Source organism: Dama dama, chromosome 19 (assembly GCF_033118175.1).
Source record: "Dama dama isolate Ldn47 chromosome 19, ASM3311817v1, whole genome shotgun sequence".
Taxonomy (NCBI): domain Eukaryota; kingdom Metazoa; phylum Chordata; class Mammalia; order Artiodactyla; family Cervidae; genus Dama; species Dama dama.
The window spans coordinates 60,861,310-60,883,806 of record NC_083699.1 but is presented as its reverse complement, the minus strand read 5'-3'; the positions used below and the strand labels follow the sequence as shown (position 1 = coordinate 60,883,806).

Here is a 22,497-nt window from a genome sequence, read left to right as displayed (position 1 = left end):
ACAATGGTCAGAGCCAACCCCACACTCAATGGATTTGGTTCCTATCTACAAATATATTCTTTGTGCATGCCTGTGATCAGCTACAGTGATTTTGCCTCCTACTTCACAGAGAAGGTAGAGGATAGAGTCTCATCTTTGTTTCCAAATCAGCAGTCATATCTCATCTTTTCTGCATCCCTTGTCTATAAATACGCACACAGACAAATTTCAATTGGTTTGGGGGCATTCTCTTTCTTTTCTCACTACCATACCCTAGATTAAGTCCCTGTCACCATGTACCTAGATTGTTACAAAAGCCTCCTAAATTCTGTCTCTGTCTCAAAACTCTTCTCCCTTCAGTTCATACCTTACACTGCAGCCAATATATCATTCTACAACACAGATGTCATTCCCTCAACTCTAAAACCCTCCAAACATCTCTTATGGCCTAAAGGACAAATTTAAATGGCTTCATATTGGCTTTGAAAACCCTCCTTTTCACATTGACTCACTTTACATTTGACCACACTGCCTCCACACTCCAGAAAAAACACCAAGTACAATTCTATTTCTGTGTCATTTCTCACATTGTTTTCACTCTCTAAGGTGGTCATATACTGCTTTTTTTATATTTAAATACCCTTCCTTTAAGACCCAGTTTACTGCTATATGCTCTGTGAACCCTTTTCTAAGCCTTGGTGCTTAACCATTCCCTTTCTACACATATGATACACTTGCTATGAGTGCTTACCTCCTCTGTCTGTCTGATAGCTGAGCTCCTGATGGCTGGGTTCCCCCACAAAACTGGGCCCCCTTGGGGCTCTTTGATAGTCTTGTTACTCTTATGTTCCCCACAAAGCCCAGCACAGTGCCTGACAGAGAACACTCCATAGTCTTCCAGTGGAATTGAACTGCTTTAGGGGAGGACATTCAGGTTCCTTGTCCTACAGCGTTCAGATCACCATTTTCTTCAACTGGGCACAAAGCTGGCACTCAGTCCAGACCACTGACTCTGTTTCTAAGTAAGCTCAACATTTCATGCTTCAGTAGTGGCCTCAAAAAAAGAAAAAAGCATACTACCTTCTGTAGGAAGTGTTACAGTGCTCTGCTTTCTGTCCATAGATGAAGTAGTTGTTGAAGCTAGAAGATATGCAGAGAAAAGTAGATGAAATCAATTTTAGATACATAAATGGAGTGAAAACCATTATTTCTCCATAAAAGCTTGTTTACAACATGATAGAAAATCAATGAACCATAGTTAAAATCACATGAAAATCCTGAAAGACAGAAATTCGAGGTTTCTCCATGGAAAAACATGCTGACATATGAAAAGTACCTTTATAAGGTACTAATTAATGATTTTCCCATTTATGAGACACCTCGTTTTGTATTTGACAACTATTTTGTACAAAGTAATCCCACCTCCTCTCAAGCCATAATGTATTGGTTCATGATGGGCACTTCATGTGAGCTGGACTAATTATAGTCCTTTTACCAGATACCACCCCCTGCTTAAAATTATTTGGCCCGATGGTGGGCACTGCACACAACAGGACAAATCAGAGTATTTTCTCAAAGAATTTTGAAACCAGAATTAAGAAGAGTAGTTCATCCCTTTCCTTCCTTACTTTTCCTACTGCAATGGTTAATTTTGCTTGTCAACTTGGCTAGCCATGTTAACCCAATATTTGGTCAAATGTTATTCTAGATATTTCTGTGAAAGTATTTTTAGATGAAATTAACATTTAAGTCAGTGAAAGAAAGTGAAGTCATTCAGTGGTGTATGAATCTTTGCAACCTCATGAACTGTAGCCTGCCATGCTCCTCTGTCAGTGGGATTTTCCAGGCAAGAGTACTGGAGTGGGTTGCCATTTCCCTCTCCAGGGGATCTTCCTGACCCAGGGATCATACCTGGGTCTCCCACATTGCAGGCAGACTCTTTACCATCTGAGCCACCAGAGAATCCCTTTAAGTCAGTAGACTTTGAATAAAGCAAATTACCCTCCAAAATACGGGTGGGCCTCATCCAATCAGTTGAAGGCTTAATAAAAAAAGACTGACCTTGTAGGAAAGGGAGCTCTGCCAGCAGTCTGCCTTCAGACTCCAACTCTTACCCAGGGTTTCCAGCCTTATGGCCTACTCTGCATATTTTGAACTTGTCAAGTCTCCGCAATCATGTGAACCAATTTCTTAAAGTAAATTAATCTCCCTTCCACACCCCCACCTTGCTTTTTCTTCATTCTTCCTAAAATAGGTCTATTTCTCAGGGTTCCTCAGAGAAACAGAACAGGATGTGTATATGTGTGTTGGACATACATCCAGTAGAGAGAGGTACAGAGGGAGGTATGGAGAGAGAGAGGTAACAGTCTTTACTTTGTTCAAGTTCTCAATTTCATAGTTTTTGAGACCTATATGCATTCCTTCTCTTGAATTTTTCAGTTTATGACAGTCAAAATAGTCTTAATCTACTACAACTTTGGTTTTTTAAAACTCTGTTTTATAGAATTTTTAGTATTTAGTATTTTAAATATTTTTTATAGTATTTTTCTGAACAACAATGATTTCAAACATACTTCTTATATATACCTCTGAGTTTATATGACCACAATTCAGTAAGCATTTAGGGGCTTCCCTGGTGGCTCATTGGCAAAGAATCCACTTGCCAATGCAGGGGACTTGGGTTCAATCGCTGGCCCCACAGGCTGCAGAGCAACTGGCCCATGCTCCACAACTATTGAGCCTGTGCTCTAGAGCCCAGGAACCACAACTCCTGAGCCTACATGCTGCAACTGCTGAAGCCTGTGTGCCTGGAGCCTGTGCTCAGCAACAAAAGAAACGACCACAATGAGAAGCTCACCCTCCTCGAAAGCAGCCCCTGCTCTCAGCATCTAGAGAAAAGGCAGCACAGCAGCGAAGACCCAGCACAGCTAATGAATAAATAAAATTATAGAAAATAAGCATTTTTGAATCCTAAGCTTATAAAAATACACATTTTGCTCCCCATTCTAATTTTATATCCATTTTCACCACGTTAAAAAAATAAACAAAGAGCCTGTCACAGATACAGAGAACAAACTACTGGTTACTAGTGGGTAGAGGGAACATGGGGAGGGGCAATATAGGAGTAGGGGATTAAGAGGTGCAAAGTATTTTCTATAGAATAAGCTACAGGGATACATTGTAAAATAGGAAATATAGCCAATATTTTGAGTATAACATTTAAAAATTCTGAATAACTATTTTGCACACATGTAACTTAAATAATATTATGTATCAACTAGAATAAAAATAATTTTAAAAAATATGTTGACATAAGAAAAATAAATAGATTCAATAAAGTTCTTAAAAATAAGCAGTAAACAAGTCTCTGAAATAATTTGACTTTTCTAGACAGCTAAATATTACTGGTTTGGGCTGGAAGGAAGACAAAGGATGAGATTCTAACCATTAAATTTAGTTAATATTAGGCTCAAATATCTATTCCAGAAACAGGTAAGAGGTGAGAGCTGACCTCAGAGGGATTACTTTGTAGCTTTACCAAAGGGTTAATGAGTGAACTTTTGAGCCTTTGTGTTCCATATGGTCACTGTTGCAAGTATTCAACTCTGCTATTGCAGCAAGAAAGCAGCCACATATAATAAGAAAAAAAATGTGCGTGGCTTTGTCCAAAAAAAAATTTATTTGTAAAAATATGACTAGATTTTATCCATGGGCCACAATTTGCTGCCTCGATTTAAAGAAGAGTATTTTAACTTGCCCTAATGCAATTTCTTACAAATAGCTGTGAAAAGAAGAGAAGTGAAAAGCAAAGGAGAAAAGGAAAGATATTCCCATTTGAATGCAGAGTTCCAAAGAATAGCTAGGAGACATAAGAAAGCCTTCCTCATTATTAGAGAAATGTAAATCAAAACCACAATGAGGTACCATTACACGCCAGTCAGAATGGCTGCTATCCAAAAGTCTACAAGCAATAAATGCTGGAGAGGGTGTGGAGAAAAGGGAACCCTCTTACACTGTTGGTGGGAATGCAAACTAGTACAGCCGCTATGGAAAACAGTGTGGAGATTTCTTAAAAAACTGGACATAGAACTGCCATATGACCCAGCAATCCCACTTCTGGGCATACTCACTGAGGAAACCAGATCTGAAAGAGACACATGCACCCCAATGTTCATCGCAGCACTGTTTATAATAGCCAGGACATGGAAGCAACCTAGATGCCCATCAGCAGATGAATGGATAAGGAAGCTGTGGTACATATACACCATGGAATATTACTCAGCCATTAAAAAGAATTCATTTGAACCAGTCCTAATGAGATGGATGAAGCTGGAGCCCCTTATACAGAGTGAAGTAAGCCAGAAAGATAAAGAACATTACAGCATACTAACACATATATATGGAATTTAGAAAGATGGTAACGATAACCCTATATGCAAAACAGAAAAAGAGACACAGAAATACAGAACAGACTTTTGAACTCTGTGGGAGAATGTGAGGGTGGGATGTTTCAAAAGAACAGCATGTATACTATCTATGGTGAAACAGATCACCAGCCCAGGTGGGATGCATGAGACAAGTGCTCCGGCCTGGTGCACTGGGAAGACCCAGAGGAATCGGGTGGAGAGGGAGGTGGGAGGGGGGATCGGGATGGGGAATACGTGTAAATCCATGGCTGATTCATATCAATGTATGACAAAACCCACAAAAAAAAAAAAAAAAAAAAAAAAAAAGAAATAGAGGAAAACAACAGAATGGGAAAGACTAGAGATCTCTTCAAGAAAATTAGAGATACCAAGGGAAATTTCATGCAAAATGGGTTCAATAAAGGACAGAAATGGTATGGACCTAACAGAAGCAGAAGATATTAAGAGGAGGTGGCAAGAATACACAGAAGAACTACACAAAAAAGATCTTCATGACCCAGATAATCACGATGGTGTGATCACTCACCTAGAGCCAGACATCCTGGAATGTGAAGTCAGGTGGGCCTTAGAAAGCATCACTACAAACAAAGCTAGTGGAGGTGATGACATTCCAGTTGAGCTATTTCAAATCCTGAAAGATGATGCTGTGAAAGTGCTGCACTCAATATGTCAGCAAATTTGAAAAACTCAGCAGTGGCCACAGGACTGGAAAAGGTCAGTTTTCATTCCAATCCCAAAGAAAGGCAATGCCGAAAAATGCTCAAACTACCGCACAATTGCACTCTTCTCACACACTAGTAAAGTAATGCTCAAAATTCTCCAAGCCGGGCTTCAGCAGTACGTGAACCGTGAACTTCCAGATGTTCAAGCTGGTTTTAGAAAAGGCAGAGGAACCAGAGATCAAATTGCCAACATCCACTGGATCATTGAAAAAGCAAGAGAGTTCCAAAAAAACATCTATGTCTGCTTTATTGACTATACCAAAGCCTTTGATTGTGTGGATCACAATACCTGTGGAAAATTCTGAAAGAAATGGGCATACCAGACCACCTGACCTGCCTCTTGAGAAACCTGTATGCAGGTCAGGAAGCAACAGTTAGAACTGGACATGGAACAACACACTGGTTCCAAATAGGAAAAGGAGTACGTACTTCATCCTCTAAGTCTGTGAGTCTGTTTCTGTTTATTAAATAAGTTCATTTGTATCATTTTTTAATATTCTGCATATAAGCTATATCATTTGACATTTGTCTTTCTCTGTGTGATTTACTTCACTTAGTATGATAATCTCCAGGTCCATCCACTTTGTAGAAAATAGCATTATTTCATTCTTTTTCATTGCTGGGTAATATTCCATTGTATATATGTACCAATTTTTCTTTTTTTTGCCATGCTGCACAGCATGCAGGATCTTGGTTCCCCAACCAGGGATCAAATCCATGTCCCCTCCAGTGGAAACATTGAGTCTTAACTACTAGACTGCCAGGGAAGACCCCATACCACATCTTCTTTATCCATTCATCTGTTGATGGACATTTAGGTTTCTTCAATATCTTGGCTGTTGTAAACAGTGCTGCAGTGAAGACTGGAGTGCATGTATCATTTTGAACTATGTTTTCCTCTGGATATGTGCCCAAACGTGGGATTGCTAGACCATATGGCAGCTATGTTTTTTGTTTGTCAAGGAAACTCCATATTGTTCAGGACAGTGGCTATACCAATTTACATTCCCACCAACAGAGTAGGAGGGTTTTTCATACCCTTTCTTTCATACCTTTTCTTCATACCCTCTCCAGCATTGATTGTTTGTATACTTTTTGATGATAGCTATTCTAACTGTTGTGAGGTGATTCCTCACTGTAGTTTTTATTTGCATTTTCCTGATGATTAGCGCTGATGAGTGCCTTTTCATGTGCCTATTGGCCATCTGTACATCTTCTTTGGAGTGCTTACATGCTAAGGTGCTTCAGTCATGTCTCACTCTTTGTGACCCTATAGACTTTAGCCCACCAGGCTCCTTTGTCCATGAAATTCTCCAGGCAACAATACTTGAGTGGGTTGCCATTTCCTTTTCCAGGAGATCTTCCTGACCCAGGGATTGAACCAACACCTCTTATATCTACTGCATTTGCAGGAGGGTTCTTTACCACTACTGTCACCTGGGAAGCCCCCTTCTTTGGAGAAGTAGGTCCAAAGAATAATTGAGGTTTTCTGCACACTTTTTGATTGTATTTTTTTTTAAATATATTGAGCTGTATGAGCTGTTTGTGCATTTTGGAAATTAATCCCTAGTTAGAATCCTCTTTTTCAAATCTTGGATATGAGTAAAACACAAGAGCTAAGAGTTTGAAGAAGTCATAGCATCTAGTTTTAAATACAGGAAGAAAATAGGCATGTTTATATAATCAATCTTAGGGAAAGGATTTGTGAAACAGAAAGACTAACCAAAAGAGAGCAAGGATAATAAATGAAGCAAAGCTTCTGAAGACATGGAAGAGGAAAATAGAGTATAAGTTGGATGTTTGGTCTACAGAAGAGAAGGTCAGGTGGGACTGGAGATAAATGCATGGGTCTAGAGACAGGAAATATAAAATTAGAGCCTAGAGTTGATGGAAGATGGACACAGGAGAAGAAAGATTAGAAGTGCATGTACTGCTGCATTCTACAACATGGTGATTCTTGAAAAAATTATGTTAAGTAAAAGAAGCTAGTCACAAAGGCCACATAATATGTGGCTCCATTTATATGAAATTGTCCAAAATAGGAAAATCATGACAGAAAATAGGTTAATGATTAACTAAAACTAGAAGGATGTTGGAATTAGGCACTGATAATGATAGAGGGTTTCATTTAGGAGTGATGAATATGTTCTAAAATTGGTTGGTGATGGTTGCACAGCTATATTCAAAGATGATTGAGTAATGCACTTTAAATGGGCAAATTGCATGATATATAAATAAGATTTCACTAAAGCTGTTGCAAAAAGACAAATAAATATGAAAGATGTTATGATGAATAATTAATAGATGATTATTTTGATAATGTGATAAATAACTATAATAGCTAATATGTACTGGTATGATTAATATAAGAGCTAATATTTGTCAATATAATAAATACAATAGCCAACATTTACTGAGTATTGACTTTGTACTAGGCACCATGTTAAGTACATATACTATTTTATTTAATTAACACAGTAACTCTGTGAGGTGGGTATTTTCATTCTACTTAACAGATGAGGAAATGATGAGACATTAACTAGATCTATTTTGGTGATCAATTCACAATGTATACAAGCATCAAATACATTGTACACCTGAAGCTAATATAATGTTATGCATCATTAAAAAAAAATCATGAGACAGAGAAATACTGTACAAAGTCACACAGTTGGTAAATGAGAAGCCATATATTGCCAAAGGCATTACTGCTAATCAACAGATAATATTTCCTAGAACAATGTGAAGGCATGGACTTTTTCATTTTTCTATCACCAATCTTAACACATAATAACATTCAATAAATGTTTGGCCAACAAATTAATGAATGAAACTTGTCTTATTCAGAGTAGTAAATAAAGTGGTGACTTCTATAAGAAATAGAAATACTGGGAAGGAAATAATTGTTGTCCTTGACTATCTACTGAATAAATATTATTAAATTATATAAAATCATTGATACTTTATCAACAATAAAATAGCAAATAATAGCAAATGATATTTTTATGGCTGCCAGAATAAAAAATATTTAGAGAATGTATTAGAAAGGAGTTAATGTATTAATTAGAGTGGTATCATCTGCATATGTGATGTTGTTGATATTTCTCATGGCAATCATGATTCTAGGTTTAGATTCATCCAGACCAGCATTTCACATGATGTACTCTGCATGTAGGGGCTTCCCTGGTGGCTCAGACGGTAAAGAATCTGCCTGCAATGCAAGAGACTCAGGCTCAATCCCTGGGTTGGGAAAGCCCCCTGAAGAAGAGAATGGCTACCCAATCCAGTATTCTTGCCTGGAGAATTCCATGGACAGAGGAGCCTAGTGGGCTACAGTCCATTGGGTCACAAACAGTCAACACAACTGAGCAACTAATACTTTCACTTTCACTCTGCATATAAGTTGAATAATCAGGGTGACAATATATAGCCTTGACATACTCCTTTCCCAATTTTGAACCTGTCAGTTGTTTCATGTCCAGTTCTACTACTGCTTCGTAACCTGCATACACATTTCTCAGCAGGCAGGTAAAGGGGTCTGGTATTCCCATGTCTTTTTAAAGAATTTTCCACAGTTCATTGTCATCCACACAGTCAAAGGCTTAAGCATAGTCAACGAAGCATAAGTAGATGTTTTTTCTGGAACTCCCTTGTTTTCTCCATGATCTGATGAATGTTGGCAATTTGATCTCTTTGAAACCCAGCTTGTACATGTGGAAGTTTTTGGCTCATGTACTGCTGAAGCCTAGCTTGAAAGATTTTGAGCATAACCTTGCTATCATGTGAAATGAGTCCAATTCTGTGGTGGTCTGAACATTCTTTGGCATTGATCTTCTTTGGGATTGGAATGAAAACTGAAATTTTCCAGTCTGTGACCACTGCTGAGTTTTCCAAATTTGCTGACATACTGAGTGCAACACTTTCACAGCATCATCTTTTAGGATTTGAAATAGCTCAGCTGGAATTCCATCACCTCCTATAGCTTTGTTTGTAGTGATGTTTCCTAAGGCCCACTTGACTTCGCACTCCAGGATATCTGGCTCTAGGTGAATGATCTGACAATCTTGGTCATCTGGATCATAAGACCTTTTTTGCATAGTTCTGTGTATTCCTGCCACCTCTATTTAATTTATTATGCCTCTTGATGAGGGTGAAAGAGGAGAGTGAAAAAGCTGGCTTGAAACTCAACAAAAATAAAAAAAAAAATTAAGATCACAGCATCAAGCCCCATCACTTTATGGCAAGTAGAAGGAAAACATGGAAGTAGTGACATGTTTTATTTTCTTGGGCTCCAAAATCGCTGCATAAATTGACTGCAGCCATGAAATTAAAAGATGCTTGCTTCTTGGAAGGAAAGCTATCACAAACCTAGACAGCATATTAAAAATCAGAGACATCACTTTGCTGACAGAAGTCCGTATAGTCAATGCTGTGGTTTTTTTCCAGTAGTCATGTACAGATGTGAGAGTTGGATCCCTAAAGAAGGCTGAGTGCTGAAGAATTGATGCTTTCAAATTGTGGTGCTGGAGAAGACTATTGAGATTCCCTTGGACAGCAAGGAGATCAAACCAGTCAATTCTAAAGGAAATCAACCCTGAATATTCATTGGAAGGACTGAGGCTGAAGTTCAATATTTTGGCCACCTGATGCAAAGAGCTGACGCATTAGAAAAGACCCTGGGCGAGGTTCCAGCCCTCGGGTGTTCCACAAAAGCGCGGAGGGAAAAGCTGAGCCTGCTCTCAGTGCCTTCCCCGTCAGAGCGGTCCAGGCAGCCAGGGGCTCGGTGGGCGCACTCTCCCCAGGTGTGGCGCGCCCCCTCCCTTCCGCGGACCCAGTCTCAGTTTCCGCTGGCGCCAGTCGGGTGCGCGCGCCTTCTGCCCTCCGCGTCCCCAGCCCCAGTCCCGCCCGCGCCGGTCGGGTGCCTGCGCCCTGTGTCTCGCCGCGACCTTCCCCTCCCCCCTGCCTCCTGCCTCCGGCGGGGCTGGGCCGGTCCGCAGCCTGCGAGCTCCTCTCTGGACCCTCTCGGTCTCTTTGTTCTGCGAACGGCCGGCAGTGTGTTCGGGCCGGCTAATTTACTCTCTCTCCTTTGGTCTCCCACAGTTCAAGTTGGCAACTCACAGAAGCTCCCTCCGATTGTCCTCAGGGCACTCAGGCCCGGACCCTACCCCAAGCAATGCCGCCTAAGAGCTCCCGGGACGGATCTCCGTCCTTAGCTCTTTTGTCTCACTTTTTATCTTTTATATTTTGTCCTACCTCCTTTCGAAGACAATGGGCTGCTTTTCTGGGCGCCTGATGACCTCAGCTAGCGATCAGAAGTTGTTTTGCGAAGTTTGCTCTGTGTTCAGCTATTCTTTTGATGAATTTGTAGGAGAGAAAGTGGTCTCCCCGTCAATACCATTCACCATTGCAACAAAAAGAATAAAATACTTAGGAGTATATCTACCCAAAGAAACAAAGGACCTATACATAGAAAACTATAAAACACTGATGAAAGAAATCAAAGAGGACACAAACAGATGGAGAAACATACCGTGTTCATGGATTGGAAGAATTAATATTGTCAAAATGGCTATTCTACCCAAAGCAGTCTATAGATTCAATGCAATCCCTATCAAGCTACCAACGGTATTTTTCACAGAACTAGACCAAAGAATTTCACAATTTGTATGGAAATACAAAAAACCTCGAATAGCCAAAGTAATCTTGAGAAAGAAGAATGGAACTGGAGGAATCAACCTGCCTGACTTCAGACTCTACTACAAAGCCACAGTCATCAAGACAGTATGGTACTGGCACAAAGACAGAAATATAGATCAATGGAACAGAATAGAAAGCCCAGAGATAAATCCACGAACCTATGGACACCTTATCTTTGACAAAGGAGGCAAGGATATACAATGGAAAAAAGACAACCTCTTTAACAAGTGGTGCTGGGAAAGCTGGTCAACCACTTGTAAAAGAATGAAACTAGAACACTTTCTAACACCATACACAAAAATAAACTCAAAATGGATTAAAGATCTAAATGTAAGACCAGAAACTATAAAACTCCTAGAGGAGAACATAGGCAAAACACTCTCCGACATAAATCAAAGCAAGATCCTCTATGACCCACCTCCCAGAATATTGGAAATAAAAGCAAAACTAAACAAATGGGACCTAATGAAACTTAAAAGCTTTTGCACTACAAAGGAAACTATAAGTAAGGTGAAAAGACAGCCCTCAGATTGGGAGAAAATAATAGCAAATGAAGAAACAGACAAAGGATTAATCTCAAAAATATACAAGCAACTCCTGAAGCTCAATTCCAGAAAAATAAATGACCCAATCAAAAAATGGGCCAAAGAATTAAACAGACATTTCTCCAAAGAAGACATACAGATGGCTAACAAACACATGAAAAGATGCTCAACATCACTCATTATTAGAGAAATGCAAATCAAAACCACAATGAGGTACCATTACACGCCAGTCAGGATGGCTGCTATCCAAAAGTCTACAAGCAATAAATGCTGGAGAGGGTGTGGAGAAAAGGGAACCCTCTTACACTGTTGGTGGGAATGCAAACTAGTACAGCCGCTATGGAAAACAGTGTGGAGATTTCTTAAAAAACTGGACATAGAACTGCCATATGACCCAGCAATCCCACTTCTGGGCATACACACTGAGGAAACCAGATCTGAAAGAGACACATGCACCCCAATGTTCATCGCAGCACTGTTTATAATAGCCAGGACATGGAAGCAACCTAGATGCCCATCAGCAGATGAATGGATAAGGAAGCTGTGGTACATATACACCATGGAATATTACTCAGCCATTAAAAAGAATTCATTTGAACCAGTCCTAATGAGATGGATGAAGCTGGAGCCCCTTATACAGAGTGAAGTAAGCCAGAAAGATAAAGAACATTACAGCATACTGACACATGTATATGGAATTTAGAAAGGTGATAACGATAACCCTATATGCAGAACAGAAAAAGAGACACAGAAATACAGAACAGACTTTTGAACTTTGTGGGAGAATGTGAGGGTGGGATATTTCAAAAGAACAGCATGTATACTATCTATGGTGAAACAGATCACCAGTCCAGGTGGGATGCACGAGACAAGTGCTCCGGCCTGGTGCACTGGGAAGACCCAGAGGAATCGGGTGGAGAGGGAGGTGGGAGGGGGGATCGGGATTGGGAATACATGTAAATCCATGGCTGATTCATATCAATGTATGACAAAACCCACTGGAAAAAAAAAAAAAAAACTTAAAAAAAAAAAAAAAGAAAAGACCCTGATGCTGGGAAAGACTGATGGCAAAAGGAGAGGAGGGTGGCAGAGAATGAGATGGTTAGATAGCACCACCGACTCAATGCACATGAGTTTGCGCAAACTCTGGGAGATAGTGAAGGACAGAGGAGCCTGGCATGCTGCAATCCGTGGGATCACAAAGAAGGAGACATGCTTTAGTGACTGAACAACAACAACAACAGTGTTAAGTAAACTAATATATGTAGTTAATATGGTGCCTAGTACAAAGTCAGTACTCAATCTGACAAAGGAAGACAATTTCTCTAGCATACTAGTACATTATCACGTTACATGTTAAAAAGTATCTTCAAATTAGGAGCATAAGCTTTCTTGTTTTCTGCTTGGTTATTCACAGTCTTCTGTGAAAGAAAATATTGAGCATCAAGTTCACTACTCTAAAGAAATAGGTGCTTGCCTTGATCCAATTCCATGGACAGACTCTTGATGCCAGTCAAGTGGGAGACAAAGCAGGACAGAGCAAGCACATGTCAGCCCTGCCAGGGCATGTACTCTGAACGGTTACTGTGCCATTGCCCCAGTAAGGTTCTTGCTCAGTGACACAGTCTCCCTCTGAGGTCCAGAAGATCTGTGCAGCAAGCTTCTCTGAAACTTCCTTGCACACTGCAGTTCCCTTTTCAACTGGAACCAGGGACACCTCAGGGGCCCTTGCAGAATTGTAGGGGAAATGCTTCAGTCTTAACACATGTGACATGGAATTTAGACAGAGACTTGTTTCAGTCCAAAATCTGTTTATCTGAAACACGTCAATATATGATGTTCCTTACCTGACACTTGGAGGTGATACTCATGATGGAAATTCCCATCACTTGTTACTATTTGACACGTGTAATTCCCATCACAAGTAATGACCACTGGATCGATCTGAAGGGCAAGATTCTCGTCAGGTCTGGAGGCCCAGGTTATTTTCTTGTCAGTACAGTTTCCTCCTATGGTCTGATTCGTATCATGCCTAAAGGCTCTGAAGCAGGGTGGCTTGTCTCTGAGGACTATTTCCCATGTTGCTAGCAGTACACTCGTCCACAGCACAGGAGGGCAAGGGAGCACAGCTTTTGTAACTACTAGTACTGATAGTGAAATTTTAACTGGAAACACATACATAAACACACAAACAGAATAATAAAAGAAAAACTTTATAAATACTTCATGTGGTAAAATTTATTCACAGCATACTACATGAAATTGTACTTGAAATTTACTTTGCAAGTGGTCTTCTTCCAGAAATATTAGACTTCCAGAAATAACGTTCATGAAATATATAAAGTATAATTTAAATCCATCCAATGATTAACCAACTTCTTCCTGTGTTATGTATCGTTAGGAAAATAACATGTATTATATGTATGATGATTTTTTTAACTGTCATGAAAATTAATTCAGAAGATTTGATATCTATGAAACAAACTGATGAGAAAACAGAATCTGAATTAAAAGACAAAGACAGTGTTCTAGTCTTTCAGTCATAGAGACTGTCAGATTTATCTTATAATTCATACTCCTCAGGATAGAAATGAAATGATAAATGAAATTTTGTCTCTTACTAAGTTTTGATGAGAGAGTATCAATCATTAACATCAGAACTAAATGCCTTTTCCTAAGGGTGGCACTTCAGGCAAATGTTAAGTAATGAAAACATATGGTACTTTCATTAAAAATATCTAGAATGATATATTTTTCTTTCTCTGTCTGACTTATTTCACTTAGCATAACATCCTCTAGGTCCATCTATATTGTTGCTAGTGGCAAGATTTTATTTTTTATGCCTCAGTAATAGCAATAGTAAAATAGTCCATTGTATAAATATGTGTGTGTATCACATTTCTATACAGTCATCCATCCATTTATCTTAATTATGTTGAAGTACCAAAAGAAACATTTGACAGTATTAAACAAAACATCAGGATGTACAGATATAAAACACTATTTATAAACAAGTGGAATTTAAAAAATACCAAATCAGAAATTAAAATTCAGTGGATGGATTAATTTCATCAGAATAAAAATGGATAAAGAACCACCCAAGTTAAAGTTAGACAAATGAAATTCCTCCAACCAGTAACATAAAGAACAGATTAAAAATAATAGAACTTCAACAGCTGGTGGGGCAATATAAAAAAGATTAACACATGTATATTAGAATCCAGTAGCATATTAAAAGTATTATATACCATAACCAAGTGGGACTTACTCAGGAATATAAGGACAGATCAACATATGAAAATCAATTAATGTATCACAAGACAAAACCACACCATATAATCATTTCAGTTGATGCAGCAAAAGTCTTTGACAACACACTTTCATAATAAAAACACTCAACAAACTATGGATAGAAGTGAATACCTCAATCTGATAAGAGATATTATGAAAAAACCATTTCTAAGTCAGTCTTAATTATCAAAGGCTAGATGCTTTCTTCCTAAAATCAGGAACAAGACAAGGATGTCCTCTCTTGCCTCTTCTATTCAATATCATTTTGGAATTTCCATACAGGCAATGAGGCAAGAAAAAGTAAATAAAAACATAATAGTAATTGTAAAGAAAGAAGTGGGCTTCCCAGGTGGCGCTAGTGGTAAAGAACCTGCCTGCCAATGCAGGAGACATGAGACATGGTTTTGACTCCTGGATCAGGAAAATCCTCTGGAGGAGGGCATGCCAATCCACTCCAGTACTCCTGTGTGGAGAATCCCACGGACAGAGGAGCCTAGGGTTTCCTAGGGGTCACAAAGAGTCAGACACGACTGAAGCAACGTAACACATACACACAAAGAAAGCAGTAAAACTATTTCTATTTGAAGATGGCATAATCATGTACATAGAAAATACTAAGGAATCCATTAAAAAAACATTTCAACTAATAAACAATTTCAGCAAGTTTGCAGAATACAAGATTAATGCCTAAAAATCATATTTTCATATACTTGCAATAAAAAGTTTAAATTTAAAAAACAATTCCATTTATCGTAGCATCAAAAAGAATAAAATACATTGGGAAAACTTTAGAAGAGAAGTGTAAAATTTTCATTCTAAAAATACAAAACACAGTTGAAAGAAATTAAATAAGACTTAAATAAATGAAAGACATTCATATTCAAGAATCAGAAGACTCAATATTGTTAAGATGCCAACACTCCTCAAATTAATCTACAAATTAGATACAACCTCTATCAAAATCTCAACTGGGTTTGTTTGCAAAAATTGACAAGTTGATGTTAAACTCCTATGAAAATGCAAAAGATCCTGAATAGTCAAAATAACCTTTTAAAATGACAAAGTTGGAGGACTCACATTTACTTATTTAAAAATCTACTATATTTATTAGGACACTGTGATATTGACATAAGGATAAACCTATAAGGCAATGAAATAAAATTTAAAGTCTAGACATAAACCAATGTGTCTCTGGTCAACTGATTTTCAACAAAGGGTCAAGATCATTCAATGGAGGAAAACAGTCTATTCAACAAATGGTGCTGGAGCAACTGGATATCCACTTGCAAAAGAATAAAAAAGTTAACTCAATATTAATCATAGACCTAGATGTAAGAGTTAAAAGTATAAAACTCATAGAAGAAAAAAATAGGAGTAAATATTTGGATTAGGTAAAGTCTTCTTAGATATGATGCAGAAAAGCATAAGTGACAAAGGGAAAAGTAGATAAATTGTATATCAAAACAAAGAAGTCTTGTACTCAAATAACACTATTGAGAAAGTGAAAAGACAACCCACAAAATGAGTGAAAACATTTGTAAATGACATACTTAATAAGGGATTTATATCTGACATACATAAATCCGTGCATGGTCAGTCGTGCCAACTGTTGTGACTCCATCCTGACAGGCTCTTCTGTCTATGGGATTTCCCAATGGAAAATTGGGAAAATTTCCTCCTCCAGGGGAATCTTCCCAACCCATGGATCGAACTTGAGTCTCCCATGTCTCCTGCATTGCAGGCAGAGTCTTTACCGTTGAGGCAATCAGGGAAGCCCCTAAAGGGCTTTTATGAATAAATCATATAAAAAGTAAATAATCCAATTTAAAATTGAGCAAAAAAAAAAAAAAACAAAAAACACTATTGAATAGATAGTTCTCCAGAGGAGATATAAAAATATCACATCATCACATAAACATATGAAAAGATCCTTAATATTGTTAATCTTTAAAGAAATAGAAATAAAAACCACAATAAGATGTTATTTCATCCCCACACAGGTAGCTGTAGTCAGAGAGGTAGAAAATAACACATGTTGGTGAGGATATGAAGAAATTGAATCTTTACCAAACCTCTGGTGAAAATTTTACATTGTTCATTCACTTTGGAAAATAATTTGTAAGTTCTTAAAAAAAAATGTAGAGTTACCATATGACCCAGCAATTCTACTTTAAGCTCTATCTCCAGAAGAAATGAAAACATACATCCACAGAAGTTTGTAGATTTCCTACAAACATTTGTAGGAGAGTTGTTCGTAATAGCCCAAAAGTGGAAACAATCTAAATGCCCATTAACTGATGAGTGGGTAAGTAAAATGTGGTATACTCTTACCATGGAATATTGTCAGGCAATAAAAAGTGATGTAGTGATACACGTTGTTGCATAGAAGGACCTTGAAAACATTTTGGTAAGCCAATCACAAAAGACCACATATATGATTTCATACATATATAGTTTCTAGAATAGGCAAACATATGAAACAGCAGTATACTTGAAGTTTCCTAGAGAAGGTGTTGTGGGGAGATGAAAGGGGAATTTATCCTTAAATCAAATACTAAAAATGGATAATGCAAAGTAGTATAGGCCAAAAATAAGTCAATAGATTAGTTTAAATGGTGTTCTTAAAAATATTAGTTAACTCAAATGAAGGCAGGAAAGAAGAAACAAAGGAACAATAAACAGAGGGGACAAAGAGAAAACAAATAGTAAAATGATGGGTGTAAATTTTATCACATTAACAACTATATTCTATATTGAGACAAAAGCAAAGATTATCAGAAAGGACAAAAAAGCAAATTCCAATTATATGAGGTCTACAAAAATCAACTTTAAAATAAAGATACACATAAGTTGAAAGTAAAGGATGGAAAAATATAAACTATGCAAACAGGACAAAAAGGCTGGGGAACCTATATTAATAAAAATAGTCTTCAAGATAAAGACTGTTACCAGAGATAAAGGAAATTTTGTAAAATTATGTAGATCAGTTCATCAGAAAGACAAAATTACTATAAATATGTATATATCAAATAACCAAGCTTCAAAATACATGAAGCAAAACTGACAAAATTTAAGGGAGAAATAGACTATTGCATAGTCATAGTTGGAGATTTTGACATCCTTTTCCCAGAAATTAATAGGACAATTAGAATAAAATATTTTTAAAGACAAAATATATGAACAGTATCAATTACCTTGATATAAAATATTTATAGAATAGTGCACCCAATATACAGAATACACATTCTCTTCAAGAGCTCTTGATACATTTACCAAGGTTGACTATGTTCTGGACAAAAAAGCAAGTGTCAGTAAATTTAGAAAGATCAGGGGAAAAATATATGAGTATCAAGGACTCTCACACTTTTGTTTTCTATTGAAGGCAATATATTGTTAATTGTGTGACTCATCTTGGTCTCTTGCTCTTGATTTTATACATTCTGAAATAAAGAGAAATTTGCACTGGTATTTCTACTTTTGAAAAAAAAATACTTTCTTTCATATCTATCAGTCTATTTTGAAATAGTGATCCCCAGTGAGTAAAGAGGGTAGTCTTACCATATTTGTGTAGTATTGTGCTCTCCCCAGTCTAGGTAGTGGTAATTTCACTATCTTTGTTCCTCATCTTGCTCTCCCTTCTTCCTTGACTAACTTTCAACTTATGACTTTGCTTCACATTCTTTGAGAAAGAGCACCCCAATCTTCCCACTCTCAATCCAAGAATGACTTACATCTATGCCATCTCATCTTTCTTCTCCTTATTAAAATGCAAGACATTAGATTTTTCAAAGCTAACCAAAATTTCAGAAATGGAAACTTGACTGAAATAAAGAGGTGTTTATTTGGGGCTTGCCAGGACTGCTGCAAAGGACAGACAGATCCAAAAACATTTGGACTGTATTCCACTGGACTACAAAATGGGAAAAGCTCATAAAGGCAAAAAAATGCAAGTTACATGAATTGTTTGTCAAGAATTAGGATTGAAACTGCCAAAGAAGTAAGGGCATTTGTTAACAAGGTGTATTTGTTAAACAAGGATTGGTTGGTGTTCGAAAAGATTACATGGTTGTGAATGGAGTGGGGAACTTTGAAACAACAAGGATGCAGCTAGCAATTACTAGCAGATATTGTTTGAAAATAGCTGGTGGTGTCCTTGAGCTTGATCCAGTTCAGAAAAGTTCAAATTCTCAATGATGCAGAAATGTGTCCAAAAGCACATCCACAGTGGCCATCCAGCTTAATTGTGGATGGTTGTAGTATAGTTCAGTTATAGTTATTTAAATGGTTTTAAATGTGTCTTCACTACCAAAATCCAGTTCCTTCATTTGTGCTCTGAATCCTGTTGATTCTCATCATCTCAATGTTTTTTTTTTTTTTTTTTTTCTCATTTAGTTAATAAATATCACTCTCAAGGAAGGGGCAAAAACAAGAAACCTGGCAAAATATTTCTTTTCAAGGAATAAGTAATCTTGACATTTATGATAATGACTGATAGAATAATTTCTTTTTATGTAATATCTGTGAAATATGTATATTTTTATCAAATCAGCTTAAAGGTAAATTGTAGAATAGTAAGTGATCCTAATTTTCTACTGGCTTTAATTATAAACTTGAGGTTTATATAACAGAAGAAAAGTCACAAATAAAGAATGAAAATTTCTCAACAAACCAATGGGCAAATATTTAAATACTATTCAGTTTTTAACTTCTTCCAGTGTAAGGAGCTTGGAGGTCACCACTGCATCTTTATGACAAGCCAAAATCTGAACAAAATGAAAAATCAACAATGGCATTTATATCCATAAGTAAAATAAGGATACATGGCAAACTACTCCTCTCCAAATTGGAGATACCAGCAGGGAGATACTGAGAATCACAACTTACCAAAGCAGAAACTCAGAAACTTCAAGAGAACCCATGACAGAATAGGAAAACCAGAACTGTAATTGAGTTTCTGGAGGCTCAACCTCGACAAATCTGAGTTAAAAACTCAAGAGGGACACAGTCATAGAGGGACCTTCACATTTCTTGTGAGTTTTACCTTCAGGAAATCAACCAGATTCTCACAATTACCCCCAGTATATACTGGGGAAAATCCCATCCTGCTGCTGGCAGGGAGAGGGGGAAAGGAATTATTTTAAATGCATCAGGGCACACTGACCTTAACAAAGTCTTATTTCAAGAGAAACCACTTAACTAGAGCCTCCCCTGCTGGGGTTTAATCAGAGTCTAACTTATTTGAGAAAGGAAATATCCTACTTCATTCATCCTGGTCAATCTGAGTTGTGGGAACAAAAACTGAGAAGCATTTGTAAAGTTCACAGTTCAGAGACACTGGCTCATTAAAAGACAGACACCTAATTGTAGGACTCTAAAATGCTTCCTCCTACTCCATTTTATCACCACATTACTGAAGGTCTATTTACAACAGTTCTTTTTACCAGTACATCGCATCTGGGTATCAAGAAAAAGTTACAAGACACACTCTTCAACACAGTTTGAAGAGACAGAGCAATTATCAGAACCAGACATGGCAGATATATTGGAATTATCAGACTTGGAGTTTAAACAATTATTAGAAAAAGCAAGGGAATTCCAGAAAAGCATCTACTTCTACTTTATTGACTATGTCAAAGCCTTTGACTGTGTGGATCACAACAAACTGGAAAATTCTTAAAGAGATGGAAGTATCAGGCCACCCTACCTGCCTCCTGAGAAACCTGTATGCGGGTTAAAAAACAACAGTTAGAACCAGACATGGAACAATGGACTGGTTCAAAACTGGGAAAGGAGTACGTCAAGGCTGTATATTGTCACCCTATTTATTTAACTCGTACAGATTGCATCATGGGAAATGCTGAGCTGGATAAAGCACAGTTGTAATCAAGATTTCAGGGAGAAATATCAATAATCTCAGATATGCAAATGACACCACCCTAATGTAAGTGAAGAGGAATTAAAGAGCATCCTGATGAAGGTGAAAGAAGAGAGTGAAAAAGCTGGCTTGAAAAATCAACATTCACACAACGAAGATCATGGCATCCTGTCCCATCACTTCATGGCAAATAGATGGGGAAACAATGGAAAGAATGACAGACTTTATTTTCATAGGCTCCAAAATCACTGTAGATGGTGATTGCAGACATGAAATTAAAAGACGCTTACTCCTTGGAAGAAAAGCTATGACAAACCTAGGCAGCAGCATTAAACAACAGAAGCATTACTTTGTCAACAAAGGTCCCTATAGTCAAAGCTATGGCTTTTCCAATAATCATATATAGATGTGAGAGCTGGACAATAAAAAAAGGCTGAGAACCAAAGAACTGATGCCTTCAAACAGTGGTGCTGGAGAAGACTCTTGAGAGTCCCTTGGACTGAAAGGAAATCCAACCAGTCAATCCTAAAAGAAATCAACCCTGAATATTCATTGGAAGGACTGATACAGAAGCTCCAATACTTTGGCCACCTGATGCGAAGATCCGATTCATTAGAAAAGATCCTGATGCTGGGAAAGATTGAAGGCAAGAGAAGGGGATGACAGAGGACAAGATGGTTGGATGGCATCACCAACTCAATGGACTTGAGTTTGAGCAAACTCCAGGAGATGGTGAAGAACAGGGAAGCCTGGTGTGCTGCAGTCCGTGGGGTGGCGAAGAGTCAGACAGAACTGAACAACAACAACATGATTAATATGCTAAGGGCTTTAATGGATAAGCAGACAACATACAAGAGCAAATGAACAACGTAAACAGAGAGCTAGAAACTCTAAGAAAGGACCATAAAGAAATACTAGGGATCAAAAAAAAAAACTGGAACAGAAATGAAAAACACCCTTGATTAGCTGATTAATAGCTTATTAATAATTAATACTGGGGAAAGAGTCTCTGGTTTAGATGACATATCAGTAGAACTTTCAAAAATTGAATAGCAAAGAGAAGAGGAGGAGCTAAGATGGCGGAGGAATAGGATGGGGAGACCACTTTCTCCCCTACAAATTCATCAAAAGAACATTTGAACGCTGAGCAAACACCACAAAACAACTTCCGATCGCTAGCAGAGGACATCAGGCGCCCAGAAAAGCAACCCATTGTCTTCAAAAGGAGGTAGGACAAAATATAAAAGATTAAAAAAGAGACAAAAGAGTTAGGGATGGAGACCTGTCCCTGGAAGGGAGTCTTAATAGAGGAAGTTTCCAAACATCAGGAAACCCTCTCACTGGCAGGTCTGGGGGAAGTTTTTGAATCTCGGAGGGCAACCTAACCAGGAGGAAAAATAAACAAAACCCACAGATTACATGCCTAAAAGCAACTCCCAGCAGAATAGCACCCCACACGTGCACATCTGCCACCAGCAAGTGGGGGCTGAACAGAGAGGAGCGGGCGGCATTGCTTAGGGTAAAGACCAGGCCTGAATGCCCTGAGGGCAATCAGAGGGAGCTAAAGTGAGATAGCAACTTAAACTGTGGGATAGCAAAAGAGAGAGAGAAAATTTACCTGCAAAAAGCCCAAACCTAGAGATCCATATATGCAATTTATAGATAAATGAACTAAGGCTTAAAAAACAAACAAACAAACAAAAAAGCCCAAACCGAGATACTGCCAGCCTGTTCGCAGAACAAAGGAAGGACTGAGCAATTCCAGAGAAGAGCTAGTGGGCTGCGGACCAGCCCATAACCTGCTGGAGGCAGGAGGCAGCATCCCCTACCAAACTGCAAACAGGTTTCCAGTTTCTAACCAAAGACTCCCTGAGATTCTGGATGGTTGACATCCACCGGGAGGGTCGCAGCTAGAGTCCAGCTCCCCAGAAGAGACACAAGGCGCACCCGACCCGGCGCGC

At 38.2% G+C, this 22,497-nt stretch overlaps 1 pseudogene; it reads right to left on the bottom strand.

Annotated features, from left to right (window-relative positions):
- The window catches only part of LOC133074090 (cell surface glycoprotein CD200 receptor 1-like), a 39,093-nt pseudogene that overhangs the window by 2,494 nt on the left and 14,102 nt on the right, over window positions 1-22,497 (bottom strand).